Raw genomic sequence first — 19,984 nt, forward strand, 5'->3', positions numbered from 1 at the left:
ACAGCTGTATAAAACCAGTTCTTCAATTGAGATTTCATTACTTCTTAGTATTCATTGGTTCAAGGCGTGGGAATAGCAGACTTTCCCTGACATTTTCAACTAGCAGCAGCTGACCCAAATCTGACTCCTTATAATGTTCTTGCAGAGTCCAATTCTGTGTGTTGAGCGCTGACCTTGGCACAAACACTCTCCATTTTCTCATTCCTCTGTTCTGTTCCTCCAGGCAAAAGAAAAAAAAAAAAACAGAAAGAGAAAATCTCCCAATGTACTACTGACATCTGACAGTGAAGCAGACAACTGAACTGTCATCTTATTAGCTGCTCTGAGAATTCCTTCTCTCTGTCTATGCTATTCATTTCTTAATTCAATACAAAAAGTACAAAATATACTTATAGAATGGTGGCCTCTAAGCCCTGTAAGTCCTTTGTAAATGGTCTTGTAAGTGACTTTTGAAAGATCCACTGACTTTTTCAGATATTTCTGTAGAAAGGCTTTTGCTTGCAGATATGGATGGAACAGACAATACCTCTGTGTCTGGTATTTGTAGCTGAATCAGAAATACATTGCACACTGTAACCCTATGTGGATGTTATGTCTGCAGTGGATGGGGGGATGGGAACAAACTGACAAGCCACATTCCCAAACCTCCATGCTCACTGGCCATGTCCCTGGGATTTCATGCATTTGCCCCAGAGAAACGATCCCTGTGCATTGGTGTGTGCAGAGGAAACTATTTAGATCTCCCTTCACATTCAACTGTGAATATCAGTTAATGAAGTTAGCAGGAAAGTGATATTGCTATAGTGTGAAAAATAAAAGCAGAAGTTGGCAGAAAGCTCACCTGATAATCAATTTATAATAATAATAATAATAATAATAATAATAATAATAATAATAATAATAATATTATAATGCCGTTGTACAAATCTATGGTAAGGCCACACCTGGAGTATTGTGTCCAGTTCTGGTCGCCGCATCTCAAAAAAGACATAGTGGAAATGGAAAAGGTGCAAAAGAGAGCGACTAAGATGATTACGGGGCTGGGGCACCTTCCTTATGAGGAAAGGCTACGGCGTTTGGGCCTCTTCAGCCTAGAAAAGAGGTGCCTGAGGGGGGACATGATTGAGACATACAAAATTATGCAGGGAATGGACAGAGTGGATAGGGAGATGCTCTTTACACTCTCACATAACACCAGAACCAGGGCACATCCACTAAAATTGAGTGTTGGGAGGGTTAGGACAGACAAAAGAAAATATTTCTTTACTCAGCGTGTGGTTGGTCTGTGGAACTCCTTACCACAGGATGTGGTGATGGCGTCTGGCCTGGATGCCTTTAAAACAGGATTGGACAAGTTTCTGGAGGAAAAATCCATTATGGGGTACAAGCCATGATGTGTATGTGCAACCTCCTGATTTTAGAAATGGATTATGTCAGAATGCCAGATGCAAGGGAGGGCAGCAGGATGAGGTCTCTTGTTATCTGGTGTGCTCCCTGGGGCATTTGTCCATTTGCCCAGGGGTAAGCCACAGCAGCTGCAATGGGTCAACTTGGATCTGAACCAGTGATATCGCTGTGTTGATCAATAGTCTGTGTTGATCCATGCAGGCAGATCAGACCAGGAAGGGGGTCTGGATATGTGTGGACCACCACTGCCGATTCTGCTCCCTCCCTGGCCCAATCTGTTCACCCCAGCCCCATTACTGTGCTCCCCCCACCCTGCACTGGATTTATCTGCTCTGGTGGCCTCCTGACAACCACTGGCACCAACAGGAAGTCTCCGGCCTTCCCATCAGGGTACCTGGACCTTGCACAGTGGCAAAGTGCTTTGCGGCGTGTTTGTGACAGCGTGCACCAGCAGAACACACGTTCTGCTGGCACAGGCCCTTGTTAGCATTGGGCCAATATGTGAAGCCTATGTGAATCTGTTCCCGGATGAGAGGGGAAAACCAGATTGCCATTTTAGTTGCAAACCATTTTCACATTTTGAATGAATATATCCCCTTGGGTGTGATAAATAAAATTCTGTAGACTGAAGCCAAGATAAACTTCTCAAAATTGAAATCTTTCACATTGTTGGAAACATCATTTTAAATGCTTTCCAAATGTGTCAGGAAATAAGTATTGGGGATGTCTTTTAATCTATTCGTCTGTCTAGTTTCATTTTCCACAGTTTCAACATTCTGCAGAAGTGAGACAGATCTACATCTGCTGCAAGAAATAGGGCCTTCTCAGTAGTGGCACCAACGCTATGGAACTCCCTTCCCCTTGACTTAAGAATGGCTCCCTCTCTTGAGACCTTTCGGCAAGGCCTGAAGACCCTTCTGTTTAAACAGGCCTTCTGAGTTCTTGGCCTTTTAACATTTTTTAACATCTTTTAATATTTTTTTTTTTACAGGCCTGATTCTTTTATGACTTGCTGCTGCTCTATGCTCTTTTTACCTATTTTTACTCTGACTGCTGTTTTTAGTATGTGTTAATATGTTTTTATTTGTTTTTAAATTGTTTTTAATATGTTGTAAGCCGCCTTGAGTCCCTTCGGGGAGAAAGGCGGGGTAGAAATAAAGTTATTATTATTATAAGTTATTATTACATCTGCAGCAGGGCTTACCATGTGACCAAATCAAAGCAAACTTTGTCATTGTCCCCCCTTCTGAGTTCAAGTATGAATATGGACCTCACTGTGCCCATTGCGGGGCTACTCGGTTTATGCTGGGGAAGGGGATGAAAGTCCCCTTATCGCGAGAAGGAGGCAGCAGCTGCCTGGAGCATGTAGGATGCAGCGGCAACCATTTTCAGCACTGCTGCAGCCCCATGCGCTGGGCAGCCCAGGATTGGGCTGTAAGGTTTAAATCCTATGCACACTTACCTGGGAGTAAGTCCTATTGAATGCAATGGAGCTTACTTCTGAGTAGGCATGCCTAGGATTATGCCTAATGTTGCAGCAATGACACCTCTGATAGATCTCCAGCAGGGGTAAATCAGGTGAGAAAATAAATGTTGATTACCTAGAAATTGAATTTTCCCTGTTTTGATGATTTTTGAATATGGTTATAGGGCCACTTTAGGTCATAGAAAAGGGGAAAGCTTCAATTTCCAGGTCTGCTAAATTCTGTTCATGTTATAGCCAACTGTACTGAGGGAAAGGTTGTTCCTTGAGGATGTGCTTAGTTATTTTTTGTCAAGGGAAAACTAAAAGTCTCCCCTGAATCAGGGCCAAGGTATGCCAAATAACATCAAAGGAAGGTGTATAGATTCACCCCTTAATCTAGGTCATCTTGCAAATCCCCTCCTAAGTACTGGGGTGGTCTCTGATGCTTCTTGGCCATAGCAATTTCATAAAAAGTATGCCAATAAAGGAACAATTTTTGTGCTGAAAACTGATAAATGGAAACCAATAAAAGCAACAAAATGCTTATAGTATCTAGTCTGGTTAATGATGCTTGTTCTTTTTTGAATCTTGCCTTCAGCTCTCTGACTTTTTCTAACAGAGCCTCTGGGCAGGCTAATAGAATATTCCTTTCCCTAGTTCTGTGTATATTGGTCCCTTGCCAGGCAGCTGGTTCCAGAAAGCTTGACAGTGTTTTCTCTAGGGCTGTTCAGATTTTGGTCAGAATGTGCCTACAGTGGGGAGAAGGATCCTACTTCATGGGCATTGCTCCTACCCTTCCCGTATTTGGTTTTAAGGAGGGGTCTAAAAAAACGATGTATTGTATGTACATTGGTTGTACAGTGTGTGAGCACAAACTCCAACCATGTTATAGAGAAAGTTTACAAAGGCAAGGTCTCCAGCTGTGGTCTTGGAGTCTTCACATGTACACTGAATGTGCACAGGACCTCCAGACCTTTGGCCAGGCATGCATGTAGGGTTTGTCAGACCACTGGATTCCAGTTCCCCTGCAGTCCTGCATGCATTCAGATGAACATTTGAGGGCATGAGAAAAGCAATCAGGGAGCTGATTAGCTGAGGCATCCTGGGTTTGGAAAGTTTGTGGCTGTAAATACCCTTCTTTTTCTCTCTACATTCAGATAGGAGTGAGTTTTGGTAGAAGCTAGATTCAAACTGAATTACCCAGGCTTAGGGTTTTGTTGAACTTTTAGCTGGGAAATTTGTGTTTCAGTCTCTAATGGTGCCATCCTAGGCATGTGCACTCAGCAGTAAGACCCACTAAGTTCAATGAGACTTACTCTCAGATAAGTGTGCATAGGATTGCAGCCCAACTCTTATATTTAGAAGCATGTTGCAATGCCATGGTTCCTAAAGATAATAAAGCCCCATGAAGAAACTAAATACCAAAATGCTTCCTACAGGACAGGTTCACTGAAGTCAACAGGACTTTTCAGCCATATGCAATATAGATTAAAGATGAAAGTGCCACCTTTTCTCCCTAGTAGAGCTCTTGGGACTTTAACAACTGTATGACCTGCAAACATTTTGCCCCTAAGCGTCTACTGCTTGAAAAGCTGCATCTCTTGAATTTTTGTGCATAACGAAGGTGTCAAAAGCATAGGGGGGAAAGGCAACTCTTAACTGAAATCTGCTGCCAAAATCAGCATTTCTAGTGGTTTTAAAAATAAATGAATTAAACTGCCATCAAGACAAGGAATGATGAAACTGTTTATGATAGAAATACCACATCTTTTGAGATTATCAGTAACACAGACTATAGCAGGAAACCGCAGAATAACCCCATGGAGATTGTGAATCAATGAGCAATGGGTACAAAATGCTGATTCTTATTTTCATTTGGATTCAGTTTAGTGAAATAATTTACTTCTGGAGAGACTATTTCAGCGGTGAAAAACCACTTCCTGTAAATGTCTACTCTCCATCTCTGTTGCGGTAGACTGGAAGAAAGGATTTTCCTCAGTCTCCTGCTAGCAACCCTTTCAACATGTTGGGGGCCTTAAAATATTATAATTTTCTCTATCTACATGTTCCAGTAAAAGACTATAGCTGTTCTGTAGCCTTGCTAGATTTAAGGCTGTTGTCATCTTTCCCCCATTGAAAGGGGAAGTGGTTTATGCACTCTTTGATAAACACATACAGAGCACCTAAGGGCAGATCTAATTGTTCAGTGGAGACAAGGCACTGCAAAGGGGGCGAGGGGGGATGTGACCTGCAGGGGGAGTACTGCCGGTGCTAGCCCAGCGCTGGCTGGTGCTGGCCTAGCGCAGGGTGGTCGCCCAGGTTTCGCGGCTCAGCGGTCCCCTGGACCGCAGAGCTGTGGAACGGGAGGCGGGGGCATGGATGGGGCAGGGACAAGGCATTCCGGGGAGGGAGGAGGCCGGCAGGGGTAGAGAGAGGGCAGAGGGAGGCGTGCTGGGGGCAGGCAGCAGGAGGATCTGTGGAGCTTGGCTGTGCACCCTACACGAGTGCCTTTTCCATTGCAGGGCTGCTTACCTTACTCGGGGAAAGGGGACGAATTCGGCAGCAGCCCTTCTTGGTGCCGCCAAACCTGGGCGCTCTGGGCAGCTCAGGATTGGCTGTAAATGCTTAATTCCCCCTCCCCCACTTTTGCCTGCAGTCCCTTTCATCCCAGCCGTTTCTCCATGTGATGCAACAAACATGAGGCTGACAAAAATCGGGGGGGGGGGAACCATGGATGGTTTGGAGTTACTGCGGGAGACTCAAGTCTAGCCCTGCCCCGCCCCACCCCCTTTGACTCAACTTGTGCACAAGTCATATCGCGTGCCCGTGGTGACTTGCCCTCGGAACTCCGTGAGTCATTTTGACTTGCGTCAGAGTGTTTTGTGAAGCAAGGTGCAACTCCACGGAAAAATCAAGCGCCATTTCATTTATGTAAACAAAAGCTGTGCTGTTGTTGTTATTCAAGCAAGTGTAGCAGTGCAGTGAGTGCAGAAGAAATATTGGTTCCATTTAAAACCCAGCGACAAACCCCTCCCCCTTCACATCACGTTTCCCAAAGGAGTGCCAAGCACACTAAGGCACAGACCCAAAGGGACTGGACAAGGCAGGAGGGGGAAGGACAAACAATGTGAGGGGACAGAAGCTGCAAGCGGGAGGAGGGTTGCGTGTAGCAGCTGCAAGGCAGTAACAAGTACAACCCAATCCTTTGCAGCTCTACTCAGAAGTAATCCCACTGCAACCGGTCATTAAGTGAGCCTGCTGGGGCCATGAATGTCTCTTTGATTGCTAGCAACCACCTCCCCTTGGCTTCCCCACCTCTTCCTTTCCCCCCTTGGTGGGCTTCTCTAGTCACTCCTAAGGCAAGAACCCCACCCCATCCCTTGGGCTCCTCCTTCCACCCATCCTTTGTCCAATAATAATTGGTTCTTTCAGAGATGGACAAGAGAGCCTACTCCTGCCTCCCTCCCACCACATCCTGTTCAGTGCAAAACCAAAACATTAACCCTTCCCTGCCTGCTGGCTGGAAATTTCCTTGCTGTTCACCGGTCTGAATGATGGTCCCAAGAGGTCTTTCATGCACTGAAAAAAGTAAGCAAGTACACCCAAACTCAGACTCCAGTTGTTCACATCCATGACTAATTTCTGAGTCAGTGACCTGAAACTTGAGTCAGTGCCAGAGTCATCGACATGGGTGACTCGAGTACACACAAGTTGGTGAAACACTTGTATTTTTGCGACTTGGACTCAAGTTGCCTGACTCGCGTTTCCATCCCTGGGGAAAATTGCCTGGACTGGAATGTCAAACTCATTTCATACAGTGGGCCGACTAGTATACATAGCATTTACTGAGGGCTGAAAGTGACATCATTAAGCAGGTGATGTCCAGAAATTAAGCACTTTATTCTTATGTAGGAAATCATCAATGACAGAAAATATGCAAATCTTGATAATATTTTCAAGATATTGGAAAGCCCAATTATCATGCAGGCTACTACTTCAGCAGTGCTGCTTCTGCCAAAGTGTCACTTCACAGTTCAGCAGCTGGGAGGTGCTCTTCAAAGTAATGCCTCAGCAGAAGCAGCACTGCTGAAAGGGCAGCCTACATGATAATTGGGTTCTCCCAGTGCATCAACAACTTCTCTCTTTCTCACCTCTCCTGGTCTGTCTCTTCCTCCATACAGTTCTGAGTCCCTCCCAGTACCTTGGCAGAAGTGTTGCTGCTGAAAGGGTGGCACTGGAAGAGCCCGATTATCATGTGGGCTGTCCTTTCAGCAGAGACACCTCAGCACTGCTGAAAGGGTGACCTGCATGATAATTGGGCTGCCTTATCAGCAGTTGCCACTTCTGCCAAAGCATCACTTTGTAGCTCAGTAGTTGAGAGCAGCTGATTGTGGTGCTGGGAGAGCCCAACCATTGTTACATGGGCTGGTTAAAGAGCTTCTGTGAGCCTTATGTTTGTCACCTCTGGTCTGGATGAACAAGATTACAAAGGAAAAGAGGCAGATGGGGTAAGTGTTAAGAGCCTTCCTCCACTTGCAATGTTTCGGCAGCACCTTCTTCAAGTCCCTGTTCCTTTACAGAATATCAGCAAAGCAGCCTAGATCAGTGACCTTTGCTCCTGGTCTACAATTCACACTTTGGTTTTGCGAACTGGCACTTAAAACATAGGAAACCATCACTCAGACCTGCTGAAGAGCCTGCTGAAGTTTTGTGATCTACACCATTCCTTCTCCTGTCATTGGTGTTTACATGGTTTTTACTGGCAATGCTTTAGCAGCACATAATTTCTCTGAGCTTTACAACAGATAGCAGGGCAGGTTACACTTAGAGCCAATCAAACCATTAAAGTCCATAATAAATAATTATGAAACTACTAGGGCTGAGAGATTTATCACAAAAGTGGGTCATTTGGGTCAGGATGCTTTAAATCATGACCTGGTATGTTTGCCTAGAAAGAAACAAAGTGTGAAGTTTGAAAGAGAGGCATTGAAGATGCAGTCACAGGGTACAGATCCCATCTAGCTACACTGTTATTTTATTATTTATATTTATATCTACATAATTATTCTGGGATTTAGATTCGGTCAAATTCACTGATAGTATAGTAAATTTACAAGTGTACTCTTGTGGAGGCTCACAGCTAAAATCACTTAACTTTGGAATACTTGAAACAAAATAATCAAGGGGGAAATCACAGCCCAATTTAGAAATCCATAGTCTGCAACAGCAGTTCCAGCTGTTTAGAGTTAACTCTTTTAAACCTGAAGGATCCACAAGGATCAACTAGGTTGGGTAAGCTGGGGAGGGAGCCACCATGGAGAAAGCCTTGCTTCAGGATAGCTCCTAAGTTGCTCTGTTAAAAAGTTAACAACTGAGGGCCCAATCCTATCCAATTTTCCAGCACTGGTGCAGCTTCAATGCAGCCCCAAGATAAGGGAACAAATGTTCCCATACCTCGAGGAGGCCTCTGTGACTGCCTCCCCACCACAGAATACAGTTCATGCCCTGTTGGCACTGCTGCACCAGCACTGGAAAATTGGATAGAATTTGGCCCTGAGGCTGCAATCCTATACACACTTTCCTGGATGTAAGCCCCATTGATCATAATGAGATTTACCTCTGAGTAGACATGTATAAGTTTGTGCTATCAATGGAAAGTTAAGTCAGCACAAGTTGAAAGTCAATGGGCGCAATCCTAACCAACTTTCCAGCACTGGCATAGGTGTGTCAGTGGGGCATTGGCTGCATCCTGCAGTTGGGACTGGCCTCCTCAAGGTAAGGCAATGTTTGTTCCCTTACCTTGGAGCTGCATTGCCCTTATGTCAGTGCTGGAAAGTGGATTAGGATTGCGCCCAATGATTCATACCCTGCTTTCTGCAGTTCCAGATACTGCCCTAGAATAGCCTGAACATTTCTGCAAATGTTAGATGATTTTTTGTCCAGTTTTCTGGCTTTCCCCAAACAATTGCCTGAATGGGGTGGCACATTTCATGGAGAGACAATTTTTATGAAATGTACTCTCGTCTTCTGGATCAGTAGTATTAGCTCAGCTTTAAAATTAACTCTTGATAATAGCACATGAAGTTAGAGTGATAGGAGGATCATTAAACCATATGAGGGGTTTGGGTAATTGACTCTAGAACGACAAATACAGAGAAGAAATATCTTTAGTTTTATACAAGAAAATTCATTGAGGGGGGCAGAATAATAATGCTTCTTGTTCAAGCACTTTGAAAACTACTGTACAATAAAGTGTTTTATGGGGCATTCCTGAGTTATTACAATGCTTCATCCATTAACTCTTACATAGAATACAGTGTGACTTATTACAAATTCAGTTAAGGGAAAGAGAAAAGAGTGAGACTCAAAAAGGAAACCTGAATGTGAATCAATTTGCCACGTTATACACACAAGTTGCTTTATATAGACTCAGTAATCTGGTATTACATCTGATGGCCCCGTAGATCAATTCCTGCATTGCTGCAAATTTCCCTTTGACGCAGCGAGAGACATATAAGGTTTCTGAGAGCAGAGTTATAAATGCTGATAAGCTACAGAAATACAACCATTATAGAAATGTTGCCATTTTATACAGAGAGAAATAATATTTCTGGTATGGATTGTGCTTGATTTGCTTCAGGAGACATCCAAACGATGTCATTCACCAATATTTGACAGATGAGAGCCCTGCTGTGCCATAATACTTACTCTGGCAGGTACTGGGTGGTCCAGTGACCTTTGGAAGTATTGCTACCTCATACAGTAGCTCTCCCAAAATGGCCATCAATGGAGTGCTCCACTGGCAGCCATTTTACAACAGCAGAATGGTGTCTCACTATGGTAAAGCCCAGCACATGCCGGCCCTATCTTAGATAGGATTTAGCAGTTAATTAATAATTATGTCGGATGTGTTTGATAAAGTTTTTAGTTTCTGATTATGGGGATGAAACTCAAGAGACATCTTGCTGTGACAAATGAAACAGAACCCACTTTTGTTTAGTTAGCCAGGTTATGGCAATAGGTGGTTCTTGAAACAGAGGAATGTTAGGCAGGGATTTAGTCTATACAACACTACTGAGCAATAAGGTAAAAATTATAGGATGATCAAGCAAGAAGTTTCTTGAACAGTGATAGGCCAAAGGAGATCATGTGCTAGACTTCAGGGCAGGCTCATTCTTTGGTCTGAGCAATACAGATATGCTGCTTTCCTAAACTTCACCTCCTTCCCCTGACAGCAGGAGCCTGGTCTGCTTCCAGGATACTAATGCATGTTCATGTGTTGCAGCAGCTACAAAATGAGTACTTATATATCCAAAACAGCTGTTGATCTGTGAATAAACAGCCCTCTGCTTTGTGGGAAACTTAATCAATGTAAATTCTCATCTCACTGAAATTAACGTGCAAATTACCAGGGACACTGGTGGGACTATTATTGCACCTGACCACGATTACCAATGAATATACCACTAGAAGAAATGTAGAGTTTTGTAGAGTGTCTCTGGCTGCAATCCTAACCACACTTTCCTGAAAGTCAGCCCCATTGAACAAAATAGGACTTACTTCTAGTAGTAGTTAGACCTGGTTAAGATTGTGCTCGCTGAGTGCAAACTCATTGCTATTGCAGAGTAAGTTGTTGTTTTTAACCCTTAAAATTGTAGCGGGAGGCTACAAGGAGTCTTCTGCTATGCTCAGCTCACTCAGTGAGCCTCCGTGTGCATGAGCAGGAAGCTGATTTGAAGGGGGAGGCCACTGGGAGGAAATTCTACATGCAGCAGAACAAGGACGTTTCAGTGGGCCACTAGACTGTGCCCATCATTTTTTTTTTTTTTATAAAAAAAGGACAATCTCTGTTTTGTGTATCCTGTTTGAGATATATCTCTGTCACATGTGAGGAGTACTGAAGATTATTTCTGAAAACACATAACAAATGTTGTGACTATAGCAGTATTCAATTTTCTGTGCACACTAGTATGTACAGCAAATGTTGGCAACGGCATTTCTCACAATGTGGCAGCATGAATTGAATACTGTATGTGCAGTTTTGGTCTGTGTGATGCTAATCACACAGTGATTTTAGAAACTAATTCCAGCAGGACTCAAGATTGCCCTGAGATGACACATCTACTACAGCCGCAAACCTCTGTCACTGGAATGTTAACAAAAGCAGTATCGTTCCTGGGCTTGCCAACAGCTGTGGATTTGGCTGATTGTGACCCACTGCTTCAACTTGATATTATAGATCAAGATCTTGTGCAAGAGGCATTGATGGCATTTAAAGCTATGCCTAATCAAGAACAGAAGAAGATCATTGGCAACTTAGATGTGGTCAGATAGCAATTATTACAATCTATTGAAGAAGATCACATACAGGTTTGTCCTGCATCCCAATGTGGTTTGCCCAACACAGTATGTATAGAAGCACTTGTGCATTGCTCGGAAGCTATTCCAGTCCAACAAACAACGAGCAGTGACTCACTACAGCAGCTAGCCATGAGCAGATGTCATATAGAGCAGAGCATTGGGGGGGACGTAATCACCGCTGCAACCAGAGGAAGACGCACCATTCCGGCACTCTGGTGCTGACTGACATTCACTTCACTTACCTAATTCAGACTCCTGCTGACAAATTAAGACGCTGGCCACCAGGAACTTACCCTTGTGTGTTTTATCCTGGAATGTGGCCGGCTGGGCAGGGAAACTCGGTGACCCTGAGTTTGGTCCTTTCTTAGAGAATTATGATTTAATTTTGCTGCAAGAAACTTGGTCCATCAAGCCTATTTGTTACCATGGCTTTAAATCTCTCTCACTTCCTGCTCACAATGGTTGGCAACCTTCAGTCTCGAAAGACTATGGTATAAGCCTACAGCACCTGGTATTTCCAGGTGGTCTCCCATCCAAGTACTAACCAGGCCTGACCCTGCTTAGCTTCCGAGATCAGATGAGATCAGGAATGTGCAGGGTAACAGTTGACTGAGGTTAATGGTAGACCTGTGGGGGGACTTGTAATCTTGTATACTTCAGCCATTTGTATCGACCTTATCTACATGGCTGATAGCTTTTGTATGATTCAAATTGTAAGGGTTAAGAACACCACTAGAGATTTATGTGTAGCCAACATTTATATTCTGCCCGCTCCTTCTGCTGATTTGAGGGCCCACCAATGGGATTACTTAAACACCATTATTAGACTATTTGAGACCAAACATGTTCAGCTCCTATTGTCAGGTGACTGGAATGCTCGCGTGGGTTCTAGTATTGAAATCTTTAAGCAGGTTGATGATGTAACAAACTTACCTGAAAGTTGCCTGATTAGACATGTTTCTAAAGATCTGATTAATAACTCCTCTGGATGCCTTTTAGCTAATTTTTGTGCACCTTATGGCTTGACTTGGCTGAATGGACTGGCCAACTTGGATAATGAGGGTGAGTTTACTTTTCTTGCTCCACAGGGGGCCAGTGTGATTGATTATATCCTTGTGTCGCTACCTTTGCTGCCAAATGTTATGGGATTCAACATGGGACCCCCTTTCCTAAGTGATCATCTGCCGTTAAATTGCATTTTAAATTTAAATCCTAACTTAGGTTTGTTACACCCTCCCCCTCGTTCATGTAAAGTCCTGCACAGCTCAACTAAAATAATTTGGGACGACAAGACTAAAATCTTATTTTGAGCTAAGGTGGCCGAGGATAGTAAATACTCTGAGAGTTTAAATCGCCATGAACTGGTCACTTCTGACTCACCTGTGGCTGAGTTTGAGGACCTTGTAAACTCATTGCTGCTTGCTTTTGGACAAAATTGCCCCTCCTCTCTAGGAGCTAAGGGAAATAATCATTCCCAGTCTTTTAGTGATTTGTGTAGAAAGCTCAAAATGCAACTCCGGGAAATATAGAAGCAAGGGCATTGCCAAATTGCCCTCAGCTTATTTTTTTCATTAAACAACAAATAGCCAACGAAATTAAAGCTTGCTCGCATAGCGCAATGCAAACTAACTGGCGCCGCCTGCAGAGAGCAGTCCTTTCTAATTCTAAGATATTCTGGGAAATCATATCAGGCCACTTTCGGCCAGGGTATGTGGGACCCTCTATAGAAGCTCCCACTTGGGTGGAGAATTACAGGTCCCTGTTTTTTTACCCGTCTATTGGACTAACTGAGCCTGATTTAACCATCCCAGATGGCTTGCCCCCATGGCCCCCAGTCTCTAAAGAGGAAGTGTTGGCCCTTATTGGTCAACTAAAGAGTGGTAAAGCCACTGGGCCTGATTATATTCCATCGAATATGATCAAGGCAGCCCCTCAGTGGTGGGTGTCGTATACTTTGCGTACACTCCCAGGGTTTTGGGTGCTCAGAGTTCTTGATTCTTGAACCCTAGAGACTCAAGGACCCCTGTTTGGTAGTACTGCCACCACCCAGGGACACTGAGACCCTCTAGGCTTAATTCTACCCCTTGCAGGCACTGAGCACTCTTTTTAACTTAAAGCCTCAGTCCTCAAGTCACTAGTCCACAATGAGGATTTGGTAGCTTGCTGAACGGCTAGGCAGCATTCTGAACCTTTGTCCCCAACAGACAATGAACCAACAGGGTAAAAGGATTTTTACTTTATTAAGTACATAGGGTTACAAAAAGTTACAAAAGGCAGCAAATACTTGAGGCATGAAACTTCTAGGAAATATCTCAGCATTAAAATAATAAAGCTAACTGGCTATCTGTATTATTCCCTAATTCTCACATGGGTCAGCTTCTGTTGTAGATCTTCAGCCCCAGTTACCTATGGGGCCACATGGTCCTGGCGGGGCAGGATGTGCACCCACCACCTTTTCCACCAAGAGACAAAGACCAAAGACAAAGAGACAAGACACCCCTTTTGGGCTTTTCTTATACTTCTCATGCTACAGGATGAGGTGACTCTGTATTTATTTGAACTGACCAATCAGAACTCTTGGGGACAGAATCTTCTCGAAGTGGGGCTGGATGCTAGCCCTCTTAGTTCTCCCCTTCCCCACTGGGGATTCATGGGTGCCTCTCGGTCTGCTGAGGTGCTACATTATCACCTTTCATTGAGTTGTAAATTCCTTGCAGCTAGGATGCAAGCCACTTCTATGTTACTGGGTTACTTTGGTTCAGGCTTTGCAATGCTACTAGGCCTGAACTGCACATATTCTTGACAGTGGGCTTGTCATTTAGTCAAACTATTCAATTGGATTGATAAAACGGGCCTTATGCCATCAAAATGGACACAGTCATTGATTGTGCCAATTTTCAAAAAAGGGGATAGAAATTTACCCTCAGATTATCACCCTATAAGCCTCCTTTCCCTACCTGGGAAGCTATATGGCTCTCTTTTATTGAACAGATTTACCTCTTAGATGACAGATAATGACATCCTTGGGGACGAGCAAGCAGGCTTTCGAGCTGGCAAATCTGGGTTAGACCATTGTTTAGTCCTAGCCCACTTAGCCAAAAAATATCTGGACAAAACACATTCCAAATTGTACATAGCCTTCTTAGATCTAAAGGCGGCTTTCGATTCTATTAAAAGAGACCTGTTGTGGTCCAAACTTGATAAATTAAACAACGACCCCTTGTTACTCTTCTTAATTAGGAAGCCTTATTCAAACACTTCATGCCAGGTCAGGGTGAACTCTGAGGGTGATCTAATAGATCCCTTTCCAGCTAACAAGGGGGTTAAGCAAGGCTGCGTCCTAGCCTCCTCTTTATTTAATCTATTCATTAATGACCTTGCCCCTTTCTTGTCAGAGACAGACTCCCACTGACCAAGACTCAATCAACACCCCATTTTCCTTTTACTTTATGCTGATGATATGGCGTTACTCTCTTGTACGCAAGTTGGGCTAAAGCTTTTGATCTCTAGGTGTATTCAATATTTTTCAGACAATGCTCTACAGCTAAACTACTCGAAATCTAAAATTTTAGTCTCTGAAAAACGGTGGAAATAGCGCTCTTGGGTCTTCAACGGCAAGGCTATTCAACAGGTCAAAACCTTTAAATATTTGGACTTGACCTTCCATCAGAGTTTATCCTGGGTTCCGCAGAGCATTTAGTTGCTCTCAAATCTGCTAGATTATCCCTACAGGGTATCTTATGTTTTTTCTATGCAAGGGGAAATTCCTATATTCCTGCAGCCCTGTGTATCTTCAAAGCCAAAGTTGTGGCCCAATTATTTTATGGGATACCAATCTGGATTGCTGCTTTTAATAAGGAAATGGAAAGAGTACTCTCAATTTTTCTTTATAAGATTTTTGATTTACCCCATTGTGTCCCTTACACCGCACTTTGCTTAGAAGCAGGTCTACAGAGTCTTGAATGTATAGCCTGGTGCAGATTTATTAGTTTTTGGTTAAGTATCTGTTTTAACAGGGGGAATAACTCACTGATTCAGAACTTGCTTTCTGATTCTTGGACTTACTCGGGCTATATTCACCTTTTTAGTAAGCTTTTTAGTAAGCTTTTTAGTAAGATCGATTGGTATACCGGTGGACCTGGTGGGTAATGATGCTTTGATGCGGGCTAGAAAGATCATTATTTCTAGATTGAGAGATATTGAATACCAGGGACTCCTTGCTGAGGCAAAAAAAAAACCCACTCACCTTTGTTTTTTCAGATTTCCCCCCCTCCTGGCCAGTGTTCTAGATTTTTATCTATTTTAGATAATCCTTTACTTCGTCGTGTTTTCACGCTCACCAGATGTAATGTGTTCCTGGATCACACATTCCTGGAACTGGATCTGAAATTTAATAAAACTACGCAACAGCGATTGACATGTCCCTGTGAGCTGGGATACAGGGAGTCTCTGACCCACACAGTGCTCCATTGCCTGCTTTACAAGAAGTCCAGATCTATGCATTTGGACCTGTTTTTTGCCAATCATTCTGACTGTCATGATGATTTGAAACTACAGATATTACTTACAAATGGAAAAATGGTAAAACCAATGGCAGATTTTTTATATGAGATTTTAACCAAACATAAAATGGAGGGAAATCCTATTCAATCTACACCAATTTCTGTTTTGATGACCTGCTTGAATACAACTTCTCGTGTAAGCCGCTTAGGCAACTGTTAAGTTTTATGCCTAATAAAGGTCGGTTGTGATTACTAATCACACAGGTGCATGTAATTAAAACAAGGTTCAGGGTCTCTTGTGAAAATGGCTTATGGATTAAAAAAAAATAAAATCAGAATTGATTATAGGTCTACATCAGTGATGTCAAACATAAGGCCCATGGGTCAGATGCAGGAGTCTGCTGCACTGGTGGGACAGCCTGCGTTGGCCCATCAGTGCCGCATCCCATCCCTGGCCTGCCAATGGAGGTGAGTTTACTTGTGAAGCATTGTGGGAGGGCGTTTTGAAGGTGGGGTGTTTTGGGTGGGCATGAGTGGAATGAGGGCAGATCAGTACTGGGAGGGAGGTGGTATCCTAATCTCCCTCCCAGGCCACCCAACATTGCACTGGGCTGCTCGGACTTCCATCAGCTATATATCTGGTGGAGATCTGAGTATCCCCATAGAGCAGGCTGGAGCATTACTCAGGGTAAGGGGGAAAAAAAAATCCCCTTATCCCGGAGAGACCTCCAGCTGCCTCCTACCTTGCATCAGATACAGCACAGGCCATGCAACCTCACTGCACCAGTGCAGGTTATAATTGGGCTGTCAGTTCAAAAGGTCTTCCTCCTAGGTAAGTGTGTGGAGCAGTGGTTCCCAAACTGTGGATCGGGACCCACCAGTGGGTTACGACCCAATTTTTGGTGGGTCATGAAACTGACAAGCTGATAGCAGCCAAGGAAAACGTATTGAGCCCTATAGAAACTGAACACAGCTACTCATGAGTAGACAACCGTGCCTCAGCTCATTCACTGGACAATGTACAGTTTGCTTCTGAAATGAAAATAGCTAATCTTTATTAATTTCAATGTGCTGAACTCAAAAGTGACAATGAAATCTATCAATTGGCTCTAGTTTAGGAGAAACACATTGCATACATAGGAGGTAGGAAAGATGTGGACATTTACCAGTACATCTCTATGAAACTGTGTATTGCAAATCTCTCACATACCACAGTCAATTTTGCATTTTCATTGCTATATTCATGTTCAGCACCTCAAAATCTATAAGAAATGACTAATTTAATCTTGGGGACCTGACCTTTGTAAAAATTTGTTTGTTATTATCGAAAGCCAGGTGAAGGGGAATGCAAGGTCACCAAATTGGTCCTGATCTGATGAATGTGGAGCTCAACAAATGCTCCAGAAGTTGGTCCCCCCCCCCAATAGTGAATAGGATAAAAACAGACTTGAATAGCTGGTGAAGTGAAACTTTTTTTTTCCATCTCTTTTCCGCTACTTCTAATAAGAGTGTTGTTTTTAAAAAGTGGGTCCCAATGCTAAAACGTTTGGGAACTACTGGTGTAGAGGATTGCAGCCCTACAGCCCAATCCTGAGCTGCCTGCAGTGCCCAGGCTCAGAGGCTCCGTGGAAGGCTCCTGCAGAATCCTGCACCTCCCACGCTACCACAGGAGGCTCCTTGGGAGAAGGGGACGTTTGTCCCCTTCCCCTGAGTAAGGGAAGCAGCCCTGCAATGGGGCTACTCTCTTTAGTGCCGACCAAAAGATTGGCGCTAAAGTAAAGGCGCTCGTGTAGGGCGCACAGCCCTCCACAAGCAGCCTGGATCTTGCGGAGCTCAGCTCCACGGATCCGCCTCTCTCCCTCCCCCTGACATGCCTCCCACTCCCCAAAACGCCTCCCCCATGCCCCTGGCCATGTCCCCGCCTCCTGTTCCGCAGCCCGGCGGTCCGGGAGACCGCTACGCAGTAGCCCAGCTCCGGCTGGCATTGGGCTAGCTCCGGCGGGAGCCCGGCAGTAAGCCCCGCAAACATGCCTTACGAGCCGTGCCACGGATCACAGGTTTGGGCTCCTAGTCCTCTAAGCACTACATCACCCTGATTCTCTAGTTCTAGGTCACTTAGGAAAGTTTATATATTTGGCACTCACTGCTTATGTAAAGCACAGGTCTTCTAGGAAATACAAAACTCTTCTATACTGAGTCACAATTTTTAGTCCCTTGTATTACTTTTTAAATACCATGTGTGTTTCATTAAGCAAGCCCTGCTTTGTTAAAACTACAGTCCTTTCAGATTCTGTCTAAGCTAATTTCTTCTATTCTTCATGTAATTGCTAATGTTGGTCATCCTGCCCTGCCACAAACAGTATTGAGATTTACCAGTTACTGAATGCATGTGGCTAAGATCTGTCTTTGATTGTGCCTCTGTTTTCTAGCATTTGCTGAAATGCCAGTGATGTCAACATCTGCCTGTAGTTTAAGCAGTTAAGCACACTTGGGGGCTTTTAATTAGAGAAAGGTAAATGCAGCTAGTTTAATTTCCAAGCCACCTGAGTCATGTGAGTTTTGAAAGTTCAGCTGGGCAATATGCAGGTCTTGAGTTTCTTTGGAAGGGAAATGATGACAAAAAGAATGAAAGTGGACAGCAATGGAGTGTTAAGGGGTCATTTTTCACTGTGTGAAAATTTATGGCCATTTATGGGATGGCCATGGAAAAGATTTTCCCAATTCGACATGGGTCACACTGCATGGGTATTACAGAAGTTGTCATGCAATGGGGGAAAATGGTCCTCCGAATCTATTCTTAATGATGCTTCTAAGAGTTTCACAAGAATTCATGCTACTTAGAGTGGAAAGCAGAAGTGAGCCTCTGTAAATAAGTTATATGGAGGAAACAATTGCAGGAACATATCTATAGATATTTGATATATATGAGTGGAATCTCATGTTTTTGACTTTGGAGAGGTTTAAATTGAGCTGGTTCTCAGATATTTCAATGTTCAGGCAGGTGCAATAGTCTCAAGTTAATGAAGAGTTTTCTTAATGGTCTAGGAGGCACTCTTGCTGTGAAAAGATTTGCTCAAATTTCTCATTGCAAAAATGACTCCTTTCTATTGCCCATCTGTGCTTGGGGCTCTTCGGAACTTTTCAGGACTATGTCAGATGATCATAGTGAAGGACCAACATATATCAGGGAAGTTATAGCTGATTCTCTGCAATGTTAGGATCCTGTTCCTGGGTAGCTCTACACATTTCAGTCTTATACAGATTCCCTTTCTTGTATGAATAACATACCAGAATGTTATTGCAGAATGCTATTTCACAGGGTTAAAAAAAATCTAAACCAACAGTAAACCAATCATCTGTTTCTTGGGCATTTGTTACATTTGCACCCTTTCAGAAAGGTATCCTATCCCCCTTCCCAGGCCACATGAACTTGTGCCAGCAATTTAGCAGCCACAGGTCCAAGTTGCCCCATTGAATCTGCTGGGGCTTTCACTGGGGCAAGGGAGCGAATGTCTCTTTACCTTGCGGAGACTTCCAGCATGCAAAATTCCCCCACAGGATGCAGCAAAAACCATGCTGGCACCACTGCATCAGTGCAGGGTAACTTTGATAGAACTAGGCTGTCATCTGGTCTCATGGATGGGCTAGCGCTCATTATGAGCAAGCAAAATAAAAAGTATTCTAAATCACAAAGGTGATGAAAAACTCCTGTACCTTTTCTGCCTTTATTCATGAAAAACAAAGTGGTGAATTCATTTATAAAATAGTTTCATTCTAAGGCTTTTTAAAAAGAAAAAGAAAAAATGTGGCAGACTGACCTTAACTCAGGGGTTAGCAACAGCCCACATGGCAAGAGATCACCAAGTTAATGAGCAGCAGCTGTAACTTTCTTGTGGATGTGATACGCAAAGGGCTGTCTCTGTGCGAGAACAAATCGAACTATCTTCCATTTTTTTAAGTGGAACGTTTATGGTTAATAAATCTTGCCAAAACTAGAATACGGTATAGCAGCGCACTTGATAAGGTTATAACAAACTGTTGATACTAAATGACATTCAAAAGTAAAGACTATGGAATTCTTTGGTAAAAAAAAGGTGAACAGAATTTGGCATGGACTGCAAAGCAGATAGACACATACAGCAAGTCCTCACTTAAAGTCATTTCATTTTAAATTGTTTCATTATAAACTTGACAAGAAAAAAAAATTGATTCCTGGCTGAGACCACTGTTCTCCCCATGTCTGTGTGGG

At 43.5% G+C, this 19,984-nt stretch overlaps 1 pseudogene; it reads right to left on the reverse strand.

Annotated features, from left to right (window-relative positions):
• Positions 1-11,729: 11,729 nt before the first annotated feature.
• Positions 11,730-11,843, reverse strand: LOC136643433 (5S ribosomal RNA; annotated as a pseudogene).
• Positions 11,844-19,984: the final 8,141 nt, after the last annotated feature.

The sequence above is a fragment of the Tiliqua scincoides genome, chromosome 2 (genome assembly GCF_035046505.1).
Source record: "Tiliqua scincoides isolate rTilSci1 chromosome 2, rTilSci1.hap2, whole genome shotgun sequence".
NCBI lineage: Eukaryota > Metazoa > Chordata > Lepidosauria > Squamata > Scincidae > Tiliqua > Tiliqua scincoides.